The following is a 13,930-nucleotide window of genomic DNA, read 5'->3' as shown; positions in this document are numbered from 1 at the left end:
CTCCGCAGATGAGATGGGGTCCAATGGGCAGAGGGGCAACTTGGCATCCTCTCTATCCCTGCGTTATCACGATGCCCTTGGCAGGGACTATTTGATGGGAGTCAGATGTCCTCTTGGGGCTGGTGAGCAGGGGTGAGGGAGGGGAATTCAGGGGTGAGGGAGGGGGACCTGCTGCTGGGTCAGTAGCTCCTCTCCAGAGTGAGCCCATCTGTGGAATGCCATGCCTCTTCTCGATCCCGTCTTTGCAAGTGAGCTTAGATTCTTGAGATGAGTTTCATCAGGCCTTATAAATGCAAACGTTAAGAGGTACCTCCAACAAGAAAAACCAATCCCTGGCAGGGCCCCTAAGGGCAGGGATTCTGGAAAGCCTGCCCTGTCTTCAGCTTGGCCCTGGGACATTCTGGCTGCAGGTAGGATAGGGTGGCTGCGGCAGAGGGAGAGGAGGGGCCTTCCTGTTGGTAGAGGCCACCATGCAGGCCTTCACGATGCTTCTCTTTTTGGCTCTCCCAGGGAGGAAGGGCGGCTGGCGGCTGGCGGCTGGCGGCAGCGATTCTGGAGGTTCAGCCCTGGGGCTGGTCCTGCTTCTCTTAGAGGTGGCTGGTTGTGCAATGGCATCCCAGCTGCTCCTCTTGGAGCCCCACGACTGCTGTTCCAGGCTCCATGCCCATTTTTCGCCACTGGTGGTGAGAGATGGAATGCTATTTTGTGTTTTTATGCTGCTGTTCCCGTAACACCCAGCACCTCTCCTCAAGGATGAGTCCTAAGACCCACAGCCCTGGCTGGGCAGGGCCTGGGTACTGAAGGAGGATCCCACTGGGAGGTGAGTTCCACCCACTGCATGCAAAACGCTCTCCAAGGACCCTCTCTAGAACCAGTTACTCAAAGTGCGGTCCACAGGCTGCCATCAGCAGAATCATGGGGTGAGGAAGGGACTGTTAAAAATACAGGTCTTGGCCCGCTCTGCAGGCCTCCAGAATCTAACCCTCTCAGGGAAAGTCCTGGAAATCTGGGTATCTAGAAGCATTTCCTTCCCCAGGTTGGCCAGCGCAGAAATGTCTAAAAACTTCTCTCAATACCAATCCTGGTCTCATTTATTATCCTTCTCATGAAATTGATTTGCTTCCTTTCAACCTTGTATGACCTCTGAAAATACAATCTGAAGCAGAGGAATGCACTCACATAAGAAACATCACCTGTGGCCTTCATTGGCAAGCGTGGATTGCGGTTTTCAATCGGGATTTGAAGGAAGACACCTTTGATCATCGGGCTGCCTCTATCTGCTTTTTCAGAGTTGTTGCTGTTAAATGCTCCTCCCTGGCTTTTCCTTCTCTCTAGAGAGAGAAGGTGGGCCTGCTGCTCTAGGAGGTTGGGTTCTCTGAGTCCTCTAGCACAGGGGCCAGGAAAGTCAATGATTTCCTTGTTTGCTGATGGAGCAGAAGTGGAATCTGTTGGTGTTTCCACAGAGAAAATGCTGACTGTGAAGAGCCAAGAAAGATGACATGATGGAGCTGTCGGGGAAGCACCAGACATCCTTAACTCGGCTCACGCATGGTCTTCTCCACCCCTCCCAGAGCTCCTCCTGTGTGAGTAATGCGGTGTGTGCTGGTAAAGTGTCTCGTTGATAAAAAGAAAGAAACCCTGATTTGCAGCACTGGCCAATTTCTGTAGTGTAAATACTCCCACCATGGCAGATTTCTGGTTACCAAGGGTTTCACAACTGGTTCACAAGTCTTGACCATAATAATCAGCTCATGCAATGCCAGCACCTCGTCATCTCTTCCCTGTCCCAGAAAGCCCCCACATCACGCCCAGGCTGAATATCACTTTCAGATTCTCAGTCAGAAGGAGAAGTGGTTAAAGTATGCCAGGATGGTAATGACTAAATATCAGAATGATGAGTGTGGGGGGTCGGGATGTCGGCCAAATTGGAGATGAGTCTTCACTTCTCAATCTTGGTGTCTCATCTGGGGAAGTTGGAGAGAGACACGCATAGCTTCTCATGAACAGTCCTGGAACCCTTACCCCAAGGCCTCACAGGACTCTCTCCAGGGCTTGCTCTTTCTCACTGTCTCCTTTAAAAGTCTGTCATCTAGCTGGGTGCGGTGGCTCCTGCCTGTAATCCCAGGACTTTGGGAGGCTGAAGTGGGCAGATCACGAGGTCAAGAGATTGAGATCATCCTGGCCAACATGGTGAAACCATGTCTCTACTTTTACTATTTTGTAAAAGTACAAAAAAATTAGCTGGGCATGGTGGCCCACGCCTATAATCCCAGCTACTCAGGAGGATGAGGCAGGAGAATTGCTTGAATCCGGGAAGCGGAGCTTTCAGTGAGCCGAGATCACACCACTGCACTCCAGCCTGGGCGACAGAGCAAGACTCTGTATCAAAAAATAAAAAATAAAAAAATCCTGTCATCCATCGTCAGAGAACAGAAAGCTCCATCCTAACGGGCCAAGTTGAAAACGGTGGGCTTGGGAGCTGTCTGGACTCTGGGTCCTGCCTTTTGTCTCAGCTGGTGTCAAAATGGACTGTCTTAAAAGCTGTCCTCAGGAGGATTCCCCATCCAACAACCAAACCCTGAACAGCTGGGACTGACCTTTTTTCTGATTTTTAGGGGTCTTGTGAACAAGAGTCAGGTGGGCAGGCAGCTCTTGTAAAGCTGAGCGTAGCCAAATTTGCCCATAGTCTGAGACAGCAAAGATCACAAAACTCTTCCTTCCCCTTTAGGGCTTGGGAGGGACGCCAAACCAAGGGGAGGATGGTGACCTACTTTATCTCCCAAACATTGGGCAGCCAGTTGCATTTGCAGATTTAAAATCCACCCACACTGCTGCAGTTTCTGTTCTCCTGCCCCCCGGGCATACTTCTGGCTGGAGCTGGTTTTGTAAAGTGGAGTTGGCCGTGAGTGTGGGAGTCCTCCTGGAGAACCTGGTCTGACAGCCCAGTCCACAGCCCTCCCATGGAGGGGGGCACAGCACAGGGGAATCTGGTTTTGCCCTGGTCTCAGCCAGGAAAGTCTAGTTAAAGAAAGAAAAGGGGCTGGGCACGGTGGCTCAAGCCTGTAATCCCAGCACTTTGGGAGGCCGAGGCCGGTGGATCACGAGGTCAAGAGATCGAGACCATCCTGGTCAACATGGTGAAACCCCGTCTCTACTAAAAATACAAAAAAATTAGCTGGGTGTGGTGGTGCGCGCCTGTAATCCCAGCTACTCGGGAGGCTGAGGCAGGAGAATTGCCTGAACCCAGGAGGCAGAGGTAGCGATGAGCCAAGATTGCGCCATTGCACTCCAGCCTGGGTAACGAGAGCAAAACTCTGTCTCAAAAAAAAAAAAAAAGAAAAGAAGGAAAAGGTTGGCTGAGTGTAGTAGCTCATGCCTGTAATCCCAATACTTAGGAAGGCCAAGGCGGGCAGATGGCCTGAGGTCGGGAGTTCGAGACCAGCCTGACCAACATGGAGAAACCCGGTCTCTACTAAAAATATGAAAACTAGCCAGGTGTGGTGGCGTGTGCCTGTAATCCCAGCTGCTCGGGAGGCTGAGGTAGGAGAATCCCCTGAAACTGGAAGGTGGAGGTTGCGGTGAGCTAAGATCATGCCATTGCACTCCAGCCTGGGCAATAAGAGCAAAACTCCATCTCAAAAAAAAAAAGAAAGAAAAGGTCTCAGTGGAATGGCTTTGAATCTGGGATCTCTCTAATATTCTAATCACTCAACAAATACTTATTGAGGGCCTACTAGGTGCCATACATTGGGAGACAGTGGAGGGTGAAGCAGAGTTTCTGCCCTCAGGAAGCTTATAGTTTAAATTACAAGCAAGACAGCCCTTACACACATAATTCCAGATGAGTCAATCATGACCAGGGTGCAAGGCCTTTGAAGCCGAAGCATAAAGTGCAATTGGAGCATAAAACAGGGAAGCCTAATACAGACTGAGGGATCTGGGGAGGGTTCCTCGAGGAAGTGAGGTTGAAGCTGAGAACCTGAGGGGTGGTTCACCTGCAGTGCAATTGAAGGCTGGAAGGGAAGATCCTCCAATGCACAAAGTATTTATGCTTCAGAAACATTCTCTTCCTGAGGATATATTTGGAAATTTAGGTAGAAACTGTCTTGCGTTCGTATACAATGTGGTGGAGACCCCTGTGGGCCTCCAACTTTTTGTCTTTTCGTTAATAACAAGGCCCCAGTGTTTGCTCTGTATGTAGCTACCCAGAGAAAAGATTATGTGGCCACCTTCTATGTTCTGGCCAATGAGATGTCAGCAGAGGTGATGAGTGGGGCCTCCGAGAAGGCTCTTTCCTGCTACCTGGTACCTAGCTGGAGGCTGAAAAGCCATCAGGGACTATGAGGAGACAGGCTGAGGTTGGAGGGTCAGCATATTACATGGAGCCTTATTCCCTGATGGCCACGGGGCTGCCATACTAACCCTGGATTGCCTAGTTCCCAACTTCTTTTACGAAAGGGAGAAATAAAAATCAATTTTTTAAAAGCACCTATTATTTTGACATTTTCTTCCTTTACCTTTAGGGCCTGGGAGTGACACCCAACTGCATATGACGCTGTCATACACAGCCAAATATAATCCTAACTACTATGCACAGCTTCTTTTCAGCTTCATGAAAAGACCATTGTTCTGCCCTACACATAAATTACCTATTTTATAGAAAAGTCTGTGATTACAGTGATATCTATTTTCCCAGCCTCTGATTCACCTTCTTGATCCCCTATCCTCCCCTCAGCCCTGCACCTCCTCTCTTTCCTGACTCCCACACCAGAGCTAGGCCTGCCCTCGGTGCTTGGGCCTCCAAGAATGAATGAGGCTCCAGGCCCAAGGATGCTCCAAACCTTTGCTACTTTCCCTCAGTGGCTGTCCTGCCAAGAGTCCTGCTGGAATCACAAAAGTCCAGCGAAGCAACTAGTCTGTCCTGCCCCTGCGTACCCTTCCCAAGAAAGTGTGGAGAGTTAGAATACTCAGGCAGAGCTGGAAAAAGGGCACCCATTTAGAGAAACCACAAGAATGATGAAAGGTGCTTTAATTTAACTGTCCTGCCTTGGGTTTTTCTTTTTCTTTTTTTGAGATGGAGTCTTGCTCTGTTGGCCAGGCTGGAGTGCAGTGGCATGGTCTTGGCTCACTGCAACCTTCACCTCCCAGATTCAAGTGATTCTCCTGCCTCAGCCTCCTGAGTAGCTGGGATTACAGGTGCACACCACCACACCTGGCTAGTTTTTGTACTTTTTAAAAATAGAGATGGGGTTTCACCATGTTGGTCAGGCTGGTCTTGAACTCCTGACCTTGTGATACGCCCACGTCAGCCTCCCAAAGTGCTGGGATTACAGGTGTGAGCCATTGAGCCTGGCCCTGCCTTGGGTTTTTCAAGCTATGCAGAATTTAATGGATCTGTTTCCTCAGTCTCTGGCTAACCAAATGCAAGATATCAAGAGTCAGGGGGAGAAGGTCAGCATGTTTAGTTACAAACCTTTGGGCTGTCTGGGGTGATTGCCGGCCTCATCATGCTGGCTATGGGTGAGGTGAGGCCGGGGATGGATAGGATTTTGTCCCCACCACCTCAAAAAAAGGTCGAAGGCTTAAACCCAAGTACCTCAGAGTATAGCCGTATTTGGAGATAGTCTTTACAGAGGTAATCAAGTTAAAATGTGATCATTAAGGTCAGCTCTAATCTAATCTAACTCCTGTCCTTATGAAAAGTGGAAATTTGGGGACAGACACACCCACAGTGAGAACAGCATGTGAAGAGGAAGACAGAGGTCGGGGTGATGCTTCTACAAGCTAAGGCACACCAGAGATTGCCAGCAAAGCACCAGAAGCAGGGACAGGCATCAACAGATTCTTCCACTCAGCCCTCAGAGGACCCAGCCCTGCCGACACCTTGAACTTGGCCTTCCAGCCTCTAGAACTCTGAGAAGACAAATTTCTTTGGTTATGTCACCTAGTTTGTTATACCTCATTGGGGTTGCCCTAGCAAGCTCAGGCAAGGTCCTTCAAGTACCAAAGAACAGAGGAGTTTGGTGACAGTCTCTGGTCTCATGCAATTTCCCTGCAGCCTCACATAGGGATGTGAAGACCTGGGGAGAAGCTGGCCTCCCATATTTTTCTGTAGCTGATGGAAAGTGAAGAAGAAGCACAAGCAGCCTCATGGTCTCAAAGGCTGCATCCCTTCAAGCATCGGATGTTTCTCTTTCAGAAAGGCTGTTGTTTGCACCCGTAACAACTATATAAGCAGTGCTTACTAATGTATCAGAACTATTCAAAGTGCTTTAATATTCTAACTCCTTTAATTGTTGTGATGGTTGAGGAAACTGAGGCACAGAGAGGTTAAGGAACTTACTCAGAGTTAGCAGCTAATAAGTAGAGAAGGTGAGATTTGGGATTTTTTCTTTATTTGTATAGAGCTGGGGTCTCACTATATTGCCCAGACTGGTCTTGAACTCCTGACTTCAAGCAATCCTCTCACTTCAGCCTCCCAAAGTGCTGGAATTACAGGTGTGAGCCACTGCACCCAACTGAAAAGGTGGAATCTGTATCCAAACAGGCTTCCTCCAGAGTCCACACATTTAACCACTGCATCTTTAAGTACATGAGCTGGAAGTTGGGCTCAGTCCACAAGATCCTGTGTTGGACACAGTAGTTCCTGACTGAGATTGATGTGCTGAGTGAAAGCCATTTCCAGGCCATGTTGTTTGCCTGTCTCTCTCTCTCTCTCTCTCTCTCTCTCTCTCTCTCTCTCTCTCTCTCTGTGTGTGTGTGTGTGTGTGTGTGTGTGTGTGTGTGTGTGTGTATTAACCCTGTGTCTATCACTGCTCATTTTCTGGAACTCTTGCCTGGCCTGCCTGGGCCAGAAGTCTCCCCTGGATATTTCCCTCAGTAGATGAGCTCAAGGAATCCTCTCCCCACCTGCAGGCAACCAGTGGATACTGACAGAGACCAAATCCTTCAGAAAGGCCTTTTCTAATCACTTCCTGGGAGTCATGTTAAGCAAGACTACTTCCCAGAAAACATGACTAACACTGACTGGCAAGGTCTGTCTGGGTATCTATCTATCTGTCTGTCTGTCTGTCTATCTATCTATCTATCTATCTATCTATTTATATCTATCTATATATCTATCATCTATCTATGATCTATCTATCTATCTATGATCGATCTATCTATCTATGAACTATCATCTATCTGTATGGATACCTATCTTCTATCTATCAATCATCCATATCTATTTATCATCTATCTATCCATCCATCCATCTAATCTTTTTTGTTTCCTTTTCCTGGCAGAAAATCTAAATGTCTAAATGGGTAGGCATTCTTCAACTGTGAACAGTCTTTGCAGACCCCAGCTAAAGCCTTTGTCTGTTGAATAATGCTTGCATGTGCACAAATGCACACGTGAAGAAACTTCGTATGTGATCTTTCCTGCCTGGGTTCCCCCCACCTCACCCACTGCTTGGTTTCTGCTTGGGGAATTAGGAGTCCACAGGGATGGGGAAAAGGCCAAAGGACATCCACAGGCTCTGCAGAAGCCGGGCCAAGCTGCCACAGTCCACTCCTCCCCCTGCCTGCTTTACCCATCTCACATCTCTAGGGGCTAAGCTAAGGCTGCTTTGAGCATATGGGTCATTTTATTTTTCAGACAGGGTCTCACTCTGTCTCCCAGCCTGGAGTACATGGCACAATCACAGCTCACAGCAGCCTTACCCAGAGGCTCAGGTGATACTCTCACCTAAGCCTCCTGAGTAGTTAGGACCACAGGTGTGCACCACTACACCTGGCTAATTTTTAAAACTATTGTAGAGACGGGGTTTTACTATGTAGCCTAGGCTGGTTTCGAACTCCTGGGGTCAAGCAGTCATCCCGCCTTGGCCTCCCAAAGTGCTGGGATTACACATGTGTAATCTTTTGTAAATTGCCCATAAAATGCTATAGATCGGGTGGCTTGGATTACACATGTGAGCCACTATGCCCAGCCTACATGGGGCATTTTGTTAGGCAGAAATGAAGACTCAGTTGCTACTAAGCATCTGTGCCACTTGTTCCATAACAGTTCTTCATTTTGACTATTTTAACCCCATTTTTAAGAGGCTGTGTTTGAGGCCTGGCAATTTACCCTGGGGAACTTGAACAAGAGGCTTGGAGCCTGGGCTACAGCAATTCTGAAAAGTCCACTCCATGCCCACAATCCATACCACATCAGTTACAGAGGTCCCCGAAATTTGTGCTAAGTCAGCATAGAGACGGTTTTCTGGGTGAGGACATTTGCATTTTCTCTTTTGCTTGTTCAATAATAAAAATGCTTTGAGTTGATTTTCTAGACTTGGTAACAAAAAGGATGATGACATTATTTTGCATAGTAATGCAAAAGTACCTGCAATTGGGCTGGGTGTGGTGGTTCACACCTGTAATCCCAGCACTTTGGGTGGCCGATGCAGGAGGATCACTTGAGGTCAGGAGTTTGAGACCAGCCTGGCCAACATGGCGAAACCCCATCTCTACTGAAAAAATACAAAAATTAGCCAGGCATGGTGGTGTGCACCTGTAATCCCAGATACTCAGTAGGCTGAGGCAGAAGAATTGCTTGAACCCAGGAGGTGGAGGTTGCAGTGAGCCGAGATCACACCACTTCAATCCAGCCTGGACAACAGAGCGAGACCCTGTCTCAAAAAAAAAAAAAGTACATGAAATTGATGGTAAACCAGTTTCAGGTCATTTACTGGGGTCTGTGCTGTGGTAGGCTCATGGAGAATACAAACATGAGCCTTACTTTTTAGGAGCCTAAAGTCTGAATGGGAAAGTCAAACTCTATGTGAAGCAAGTGGACAACTGAGGTTTCTCTAAACTGAAAGTGGCTTTACTGAGGATTTGCTGATCATAAGGACAGAGACCCCTCCACTTGCATCAAGGAAGGAGGGATTTAATGTAGGAGTGCCCGGGTTTGGTGTTGTCATGGAGACAGCTCCGAGGCCTGGGGAGGCCTCTCCGTCTCACCCCTCCCTCAGGATCCCTGCTCTCTCTGTGCATCTGCCCTGCTCCTGTCTCTAATGATGCTTCCTCTGTTCATTCAGTTCCTGTTCTCTCCTAATCTCAAACTTACATGTGACTTCACCAGCCAGGATCCTGGCTCTACCTCTAGACATCCTTTCAGCTTCAACTCCTACCCTAAGTAGCTCATTCTTTCTGTATTTGGTAGTTCTGATTCCCAGGAGAGGCTCTGATTGGCCCAGCTCCTAGGCCTCTGTGAACCTGTGTTTTAGCAATCCTTGGTCACTTGTCCCTCCTGACAGTCCGGTCAGATGTGGTCGGGAGTAATCACAAGATCACCTAATGGGATCTGGGCAGTTAGACACCTAAAACAACTCCCAGATGGGGGTTCCTGATGACAAACTCAACTAAAGGTCATAGAAAGAGAATTGCACTGAGCTGGAGAGAGTACACTTCATAGGGCGGTGAGATGCCAGCATTTCAACACAACACAAACAGTGATCCTATTTCAAGTCATAGGAGAGAAGAGGAAGCTGACATGCAGGAATGGCTATGGTGGTAGACTGTTGCAGTTTTCAAAATTATTTGTTTCCCTTTCGCATGGAAAGATTCTACATGCCTACCCAGATGATATCACACTTGGAAGTGTGAAACTTTTACCAATGAAATGTGAGTGGAAGGGACGTGTGTCATTTTTAGACAAAAGCTTTCATAACCATTGCATGACTCTGTTTCCTCTGCCATGAGAACAATGCAGTCCCACATAGGGACTGCTCCATCCGCTTGGGTCCCAGAATGGAAACAACCTTGGGCCGAGCCAGAGCTCAGTTGCGACAGTCCATGATGGATATGTGATGCAAATAGATCAACCTTTGTTGTGTGAAACCCCTGAGATTTTGGGGTCATTTGTTATGCAGCATAACCTAGCCTATCCTGACGGAGACAAGGAAGACGTTTTGTCATTTTGTTTTTAGAATATCAGATAAATGGGAGAGAAGGATGGCAGTGAAGCGGGAATGTTAACTGGGACCAGAAATCCATGTGTCAGGGAAGAAAGACATGAGGCAGGCCACAAGAGAAGATCTGGAAAGGAGGAGGAGACTCTGAGAGCGATTGTAAAGGAAGATGTAGCCGGTTTTGGTAACAGGTTGTGTGTTATCCTGCTTGAGCTGTGATTATGGTTTGGCTGTGTCCCCACCCAAATCTCATCTTGAATTCTCACACATTGTGGGGAGACCTGGTCAGGGGTGATTGAATCATAGGGGCAGGTCTTTCCCATGCTGTTCTTGTGATAGTGAGTAAGTTGCATGAGATCTGATGGTTTTTACAAAGGGGAGTTTCCCGGCACAAACTCTCTTTTCTTGTCTGCCTTTCACCTTCTGCCATAGTTTTGAGGCCTCCCCAGCCACATGGAACTATTAAGTCCATTAAGCCTCTTTCTTTTGTAAATTGCCCAGTCTTGGGCATACCTTTATCAGCAGAGTGAAAATGGACTAGTATAAGCTGCCATCATAAAATGCTATAGATCGGGTGGCTTGGAAAACAGACACTTATTTTCTCACAGTCCAGAGAGCTGGACGTCTAAGATCAAGACGCTGTTGGCAGTGTGAGTTTCTGGTGAGTTCTCTCTTCCTGGCTTGTATACGGCCACCATCTTGCTGTGACTTCACATGGCCTTTCCTCTGTGTGTACAAAGAAAGAGAGAGACAGGTTTTGGGCCTCTCTTCCTCCTCTTATAAGGATGTAAGTCCTGGCCGGGTGCCGTGCTCACACCTATAATCTCAACACTTTGGGAGGCTGAGGTGGGAGGATCACTTGAGACCTGGCGTTCAAGATCAGCCTGGGCAACGTAGTGAAACCCTGTCTCTACAAAAAATAAAAAGCCACCAGCCGTGGTGGCACATGTCTTTAGCTCCAGCTACTGGGGAGGCTGAGGCAGGAGAATTGTTTGAACCCAAGAGGTGGAGGTTGAAGTGAGCCGAGATGGTGACACTACACTCCAGCCTTCATGACAGAGCAAGACCCTGCCTCAAAATAAATAGTTTTTTTTTTTTTTTTTTAAAGTGATGCCAGTCCCATCAGATTAGGACACGGATCCACTGACCTTATGACCTCACTTAACCTTACTTATTCCCTTAAAGTTACTGTCTCTAAATATAGTCACATTGAGGGTGAGGGCTTCAACATACGCATTTTGGAGGGACAATTCAGTCCAGAAAAGGTTGAAATAGGGAATGAAGGAGAGTAAAAAATTAAAAAAATTCCTTGTTTACTAGCTGGTCATAGTTGGGAGTTGGAACCACATTGAGGGGAAGGTTTGCTTTTGGACAAATGGAACCAGTGGTGGGTTGGTCACGTAGCTAGTGATTTCCCGCAGGCACTTGGGATTGGGCTCAGGGCTAGAGAAAGAGGTCTGGGTGAGGTAGACTAAGGCAACTGTGTTTTGGTTTGTAAATATATACGAACAGGTTGTGAGAAATGGAGCACAGACACCACACTTGAGGAGGAAGGCCGGGAAGAGGACCCTCAATACTAGATGGACAGAAGGAAGAGGAGATAATAAAAACAAAGATCTTCTGGCTCACACCTGTAATCCCAGCACTTTGGGAGGCTGAGGCAGGTGGATCACCTGAGGTCAGGAATTCAAGACCAGCCTGGCCAACAAGGTAAAACCCCGACTCTCCTACAAATACAAATATTAGCTGGGCATGGTGGTGGGCACCTGTAATTCCAGCTATTCGGGAGGCTTGAGACAGGAGAATTGCTTCAACCCAAGAGGTGGAGGTTGTAGTGAGCTGAGACTGTGCCATTGCACTCCAGCCTGGGCAACAAGAGAAAAACTCTGTCTCAAAAAAAAAAAAAAAAAAGGTCTTCCAATGGCATCACTCCAATGTCACAGACCCTGGGATGGGTTGTTCTGCCATCTGAGCTCACTGGACAGATCACCCGTCCCCTGGTAGAGCAGCCTGCTAGCCAGGTCCAGGACGAGGGCTCACATGGCCCAGGGCACAGGGCAAAGCTCCCTTAGGTTCTTAATGCAACAACTAAATGCAACTCAAAGATTATTTATTTTTTCAATGTTCAAACCTTATTCATACTCTTGTTAAAATTTCACCCAAAAAGGCAGTGCATGGTGGCTCCTGCCTGTAATCCCAGCACTTTGAGAGGCTGAAGTGGGCAGATTGTTTAAGCCCAGGAGTTCAAGGGCAGCCTGGGTAACATAGACCCCATCTCTATTTTTGAAAAATAAAATTAAGTATAAAAGAAGGAAAAAAAATCACACAAAAAAAATCCATGAGGTAGATGTCATCTCCATTGTAGAGAAGATGAAACAGAAGATCGGAGAAGCAAGGGAACTCTCTTGAGGTGAACAGCTCAAGTGACTGAAGCAGGACTCTTACCACCACATTACCTTTGGGATTCCACCTGCATCTTCCTTTGGAGAAGTCCCCCATGTGGAGATTTTACAGGGTTTACCTTGAATGCAGTTCAAGGCAAGGGGAGAGAAACCACTTGAAGTGATCATTTCCCAGCTCTGAGGGTCTCTTTCCTGTGAGTTTGGTCACAGTGTAGCCTCTGTCCTTGGAAGCTTCCCAGAAACAAGATCAAGACTATCTTTAATATTAAGGGGAAAGCAGGGCTTTTGCATTAAGAAAGGTCTGCGTTGCTTTTGAAACTCCTAATACACGTATTTATTTGGGTTTTTTCTTGCTTGGAGAGGTTATCCAAGAACTGGCACCTCCCTGATGTTTCTATGAAATCTCTTTTTCTGGAATGGTCTTCCCAGATCCCCTGGATTCCAAAAAAGTACATCCAGAAGTTCCCATGGCAAGGTTCTCATGGTAGTAACAGTGTGTACATAATTCTGTTTAATGTTCCTTGCTGCTATGTGAGATGCACAATTACACCCATTGTTCCTGTTGGCAGAAACTGACTTCTGGCTCCAACTTCTTCGTTTTCTTTTACTTCCTTGTCTCCTTTAGGAGACCAAGGAACAGCTGGAGAGATGAGGTTACTGGCTCACACCCAATAGGCCCCAAAAGCGCCTCCAGTCCTCCCCCAGCTGTGTGAAATTAACTCTGCATTGCTTTGTATAGTAAGACACACTGGCATCGCTGAGTGGACGCCTAAGCAGCTCTCACTGTCTCCACCTAGCCTGAGTGGTCCAGTGGGTGCTACCTCTCTGTTGTGTCTGGTCCCAGGATATTCAACTGACATCCCCCACTAAAAGGAAGGTGAAGCTGTATTCTTGTTGGATATTTAAAATAAGAAGCTGTGAAGGTTCCCAAAGGCTCTGAATCTACACTTCAAGGTCAAGAAGAAAAGCATTAACCTAGTTTAGCTGTATTTTAGGAAGCAGATGCTGGGCATTGGAAAGGCCGAGTTTTGCTTCTAGTTACAGGTTTTCTGCAGAGAAAACAAGACAGAGCTCAACTTAGGGCACATAGACGAGCAGGATAGAGGATGTTGCTCAAGGGCCCTGCAGCTCTGGACCCTCCAATGACTAAGCCTGTCAGAAAGAGCACGTGTGACAGTGTTCAGTGGAATGTATACATCTGTAGAATGCTTTCTTCACAGGCACTTTTCAAAGAGCTTCCTCTTTGGAGGCGTGTGTGGGCAAACAGGGCTGGACCAACGTGGGGATGGGCAGGGGTGGGGAGGACATAGTAAGTGCAGGGCCTACCGTTACTGCAGCCTCTGAAAACATCGTATGGAAATTCCATCCCAACTGGGAAGCCACAATCATGGGAAGTCAACTTATTCCCCTTAAGTTACAGAATAGCCACCAATGAGGAACTCCATTTCTAAAAGTGTCATAAGGCTCTTACGTTACACATCTTACTGCGTTAACATTTGCACTGGCCACAACTTCTATAAAGGAAGCTGGTATATTCTAGCAGCCCACCAACTGGAATTCTCTCCCTTAGGCCTGGAAAGATCAC

General features: G+C 47.5%; 1 long non-coding RNA gene across 1 annotated transcript; it reads left to right on the top strand.

Annotated features, from left to right (window-relative positions):
- The first annotated feature begins 487 nt into the window (after nucleotides 1-487).
- LOC103795753 (uncharacterized) lies at nucleotides 488-13,624 on the top strand. Its single transcript, XR_008474395.2, has 3 exons — nucleotides 488-820; nucleotides 1,464-1,583; nucleotides 11,456-13,624. It is a non-coding gene; the product is annotated as an uncharacterized LOC103795753 (long non-coding RNA).
- The last annotated feature ends 306 nt before the right edge of the window (nucleotides 13,625-13,930 follow it).

The sequence above is a fragment of the Callithrix jacchus genome, chromosome 8 (genome assembly GCF_049354715.1).
Source record: "Callithrix jacchus isolate 240 chromosome 8, calJac240_pri, whole genome shotgun sequence".
NCBI classification, from domain to species: Eukaryota; Metazoa; Chordata; class Mammalia; order Primates; family Cebidae; genus Callithrix; species Callithrix jacchus.
This window is presented reverse-complemented; position numbering and strand designations above follow the sequence as displayed.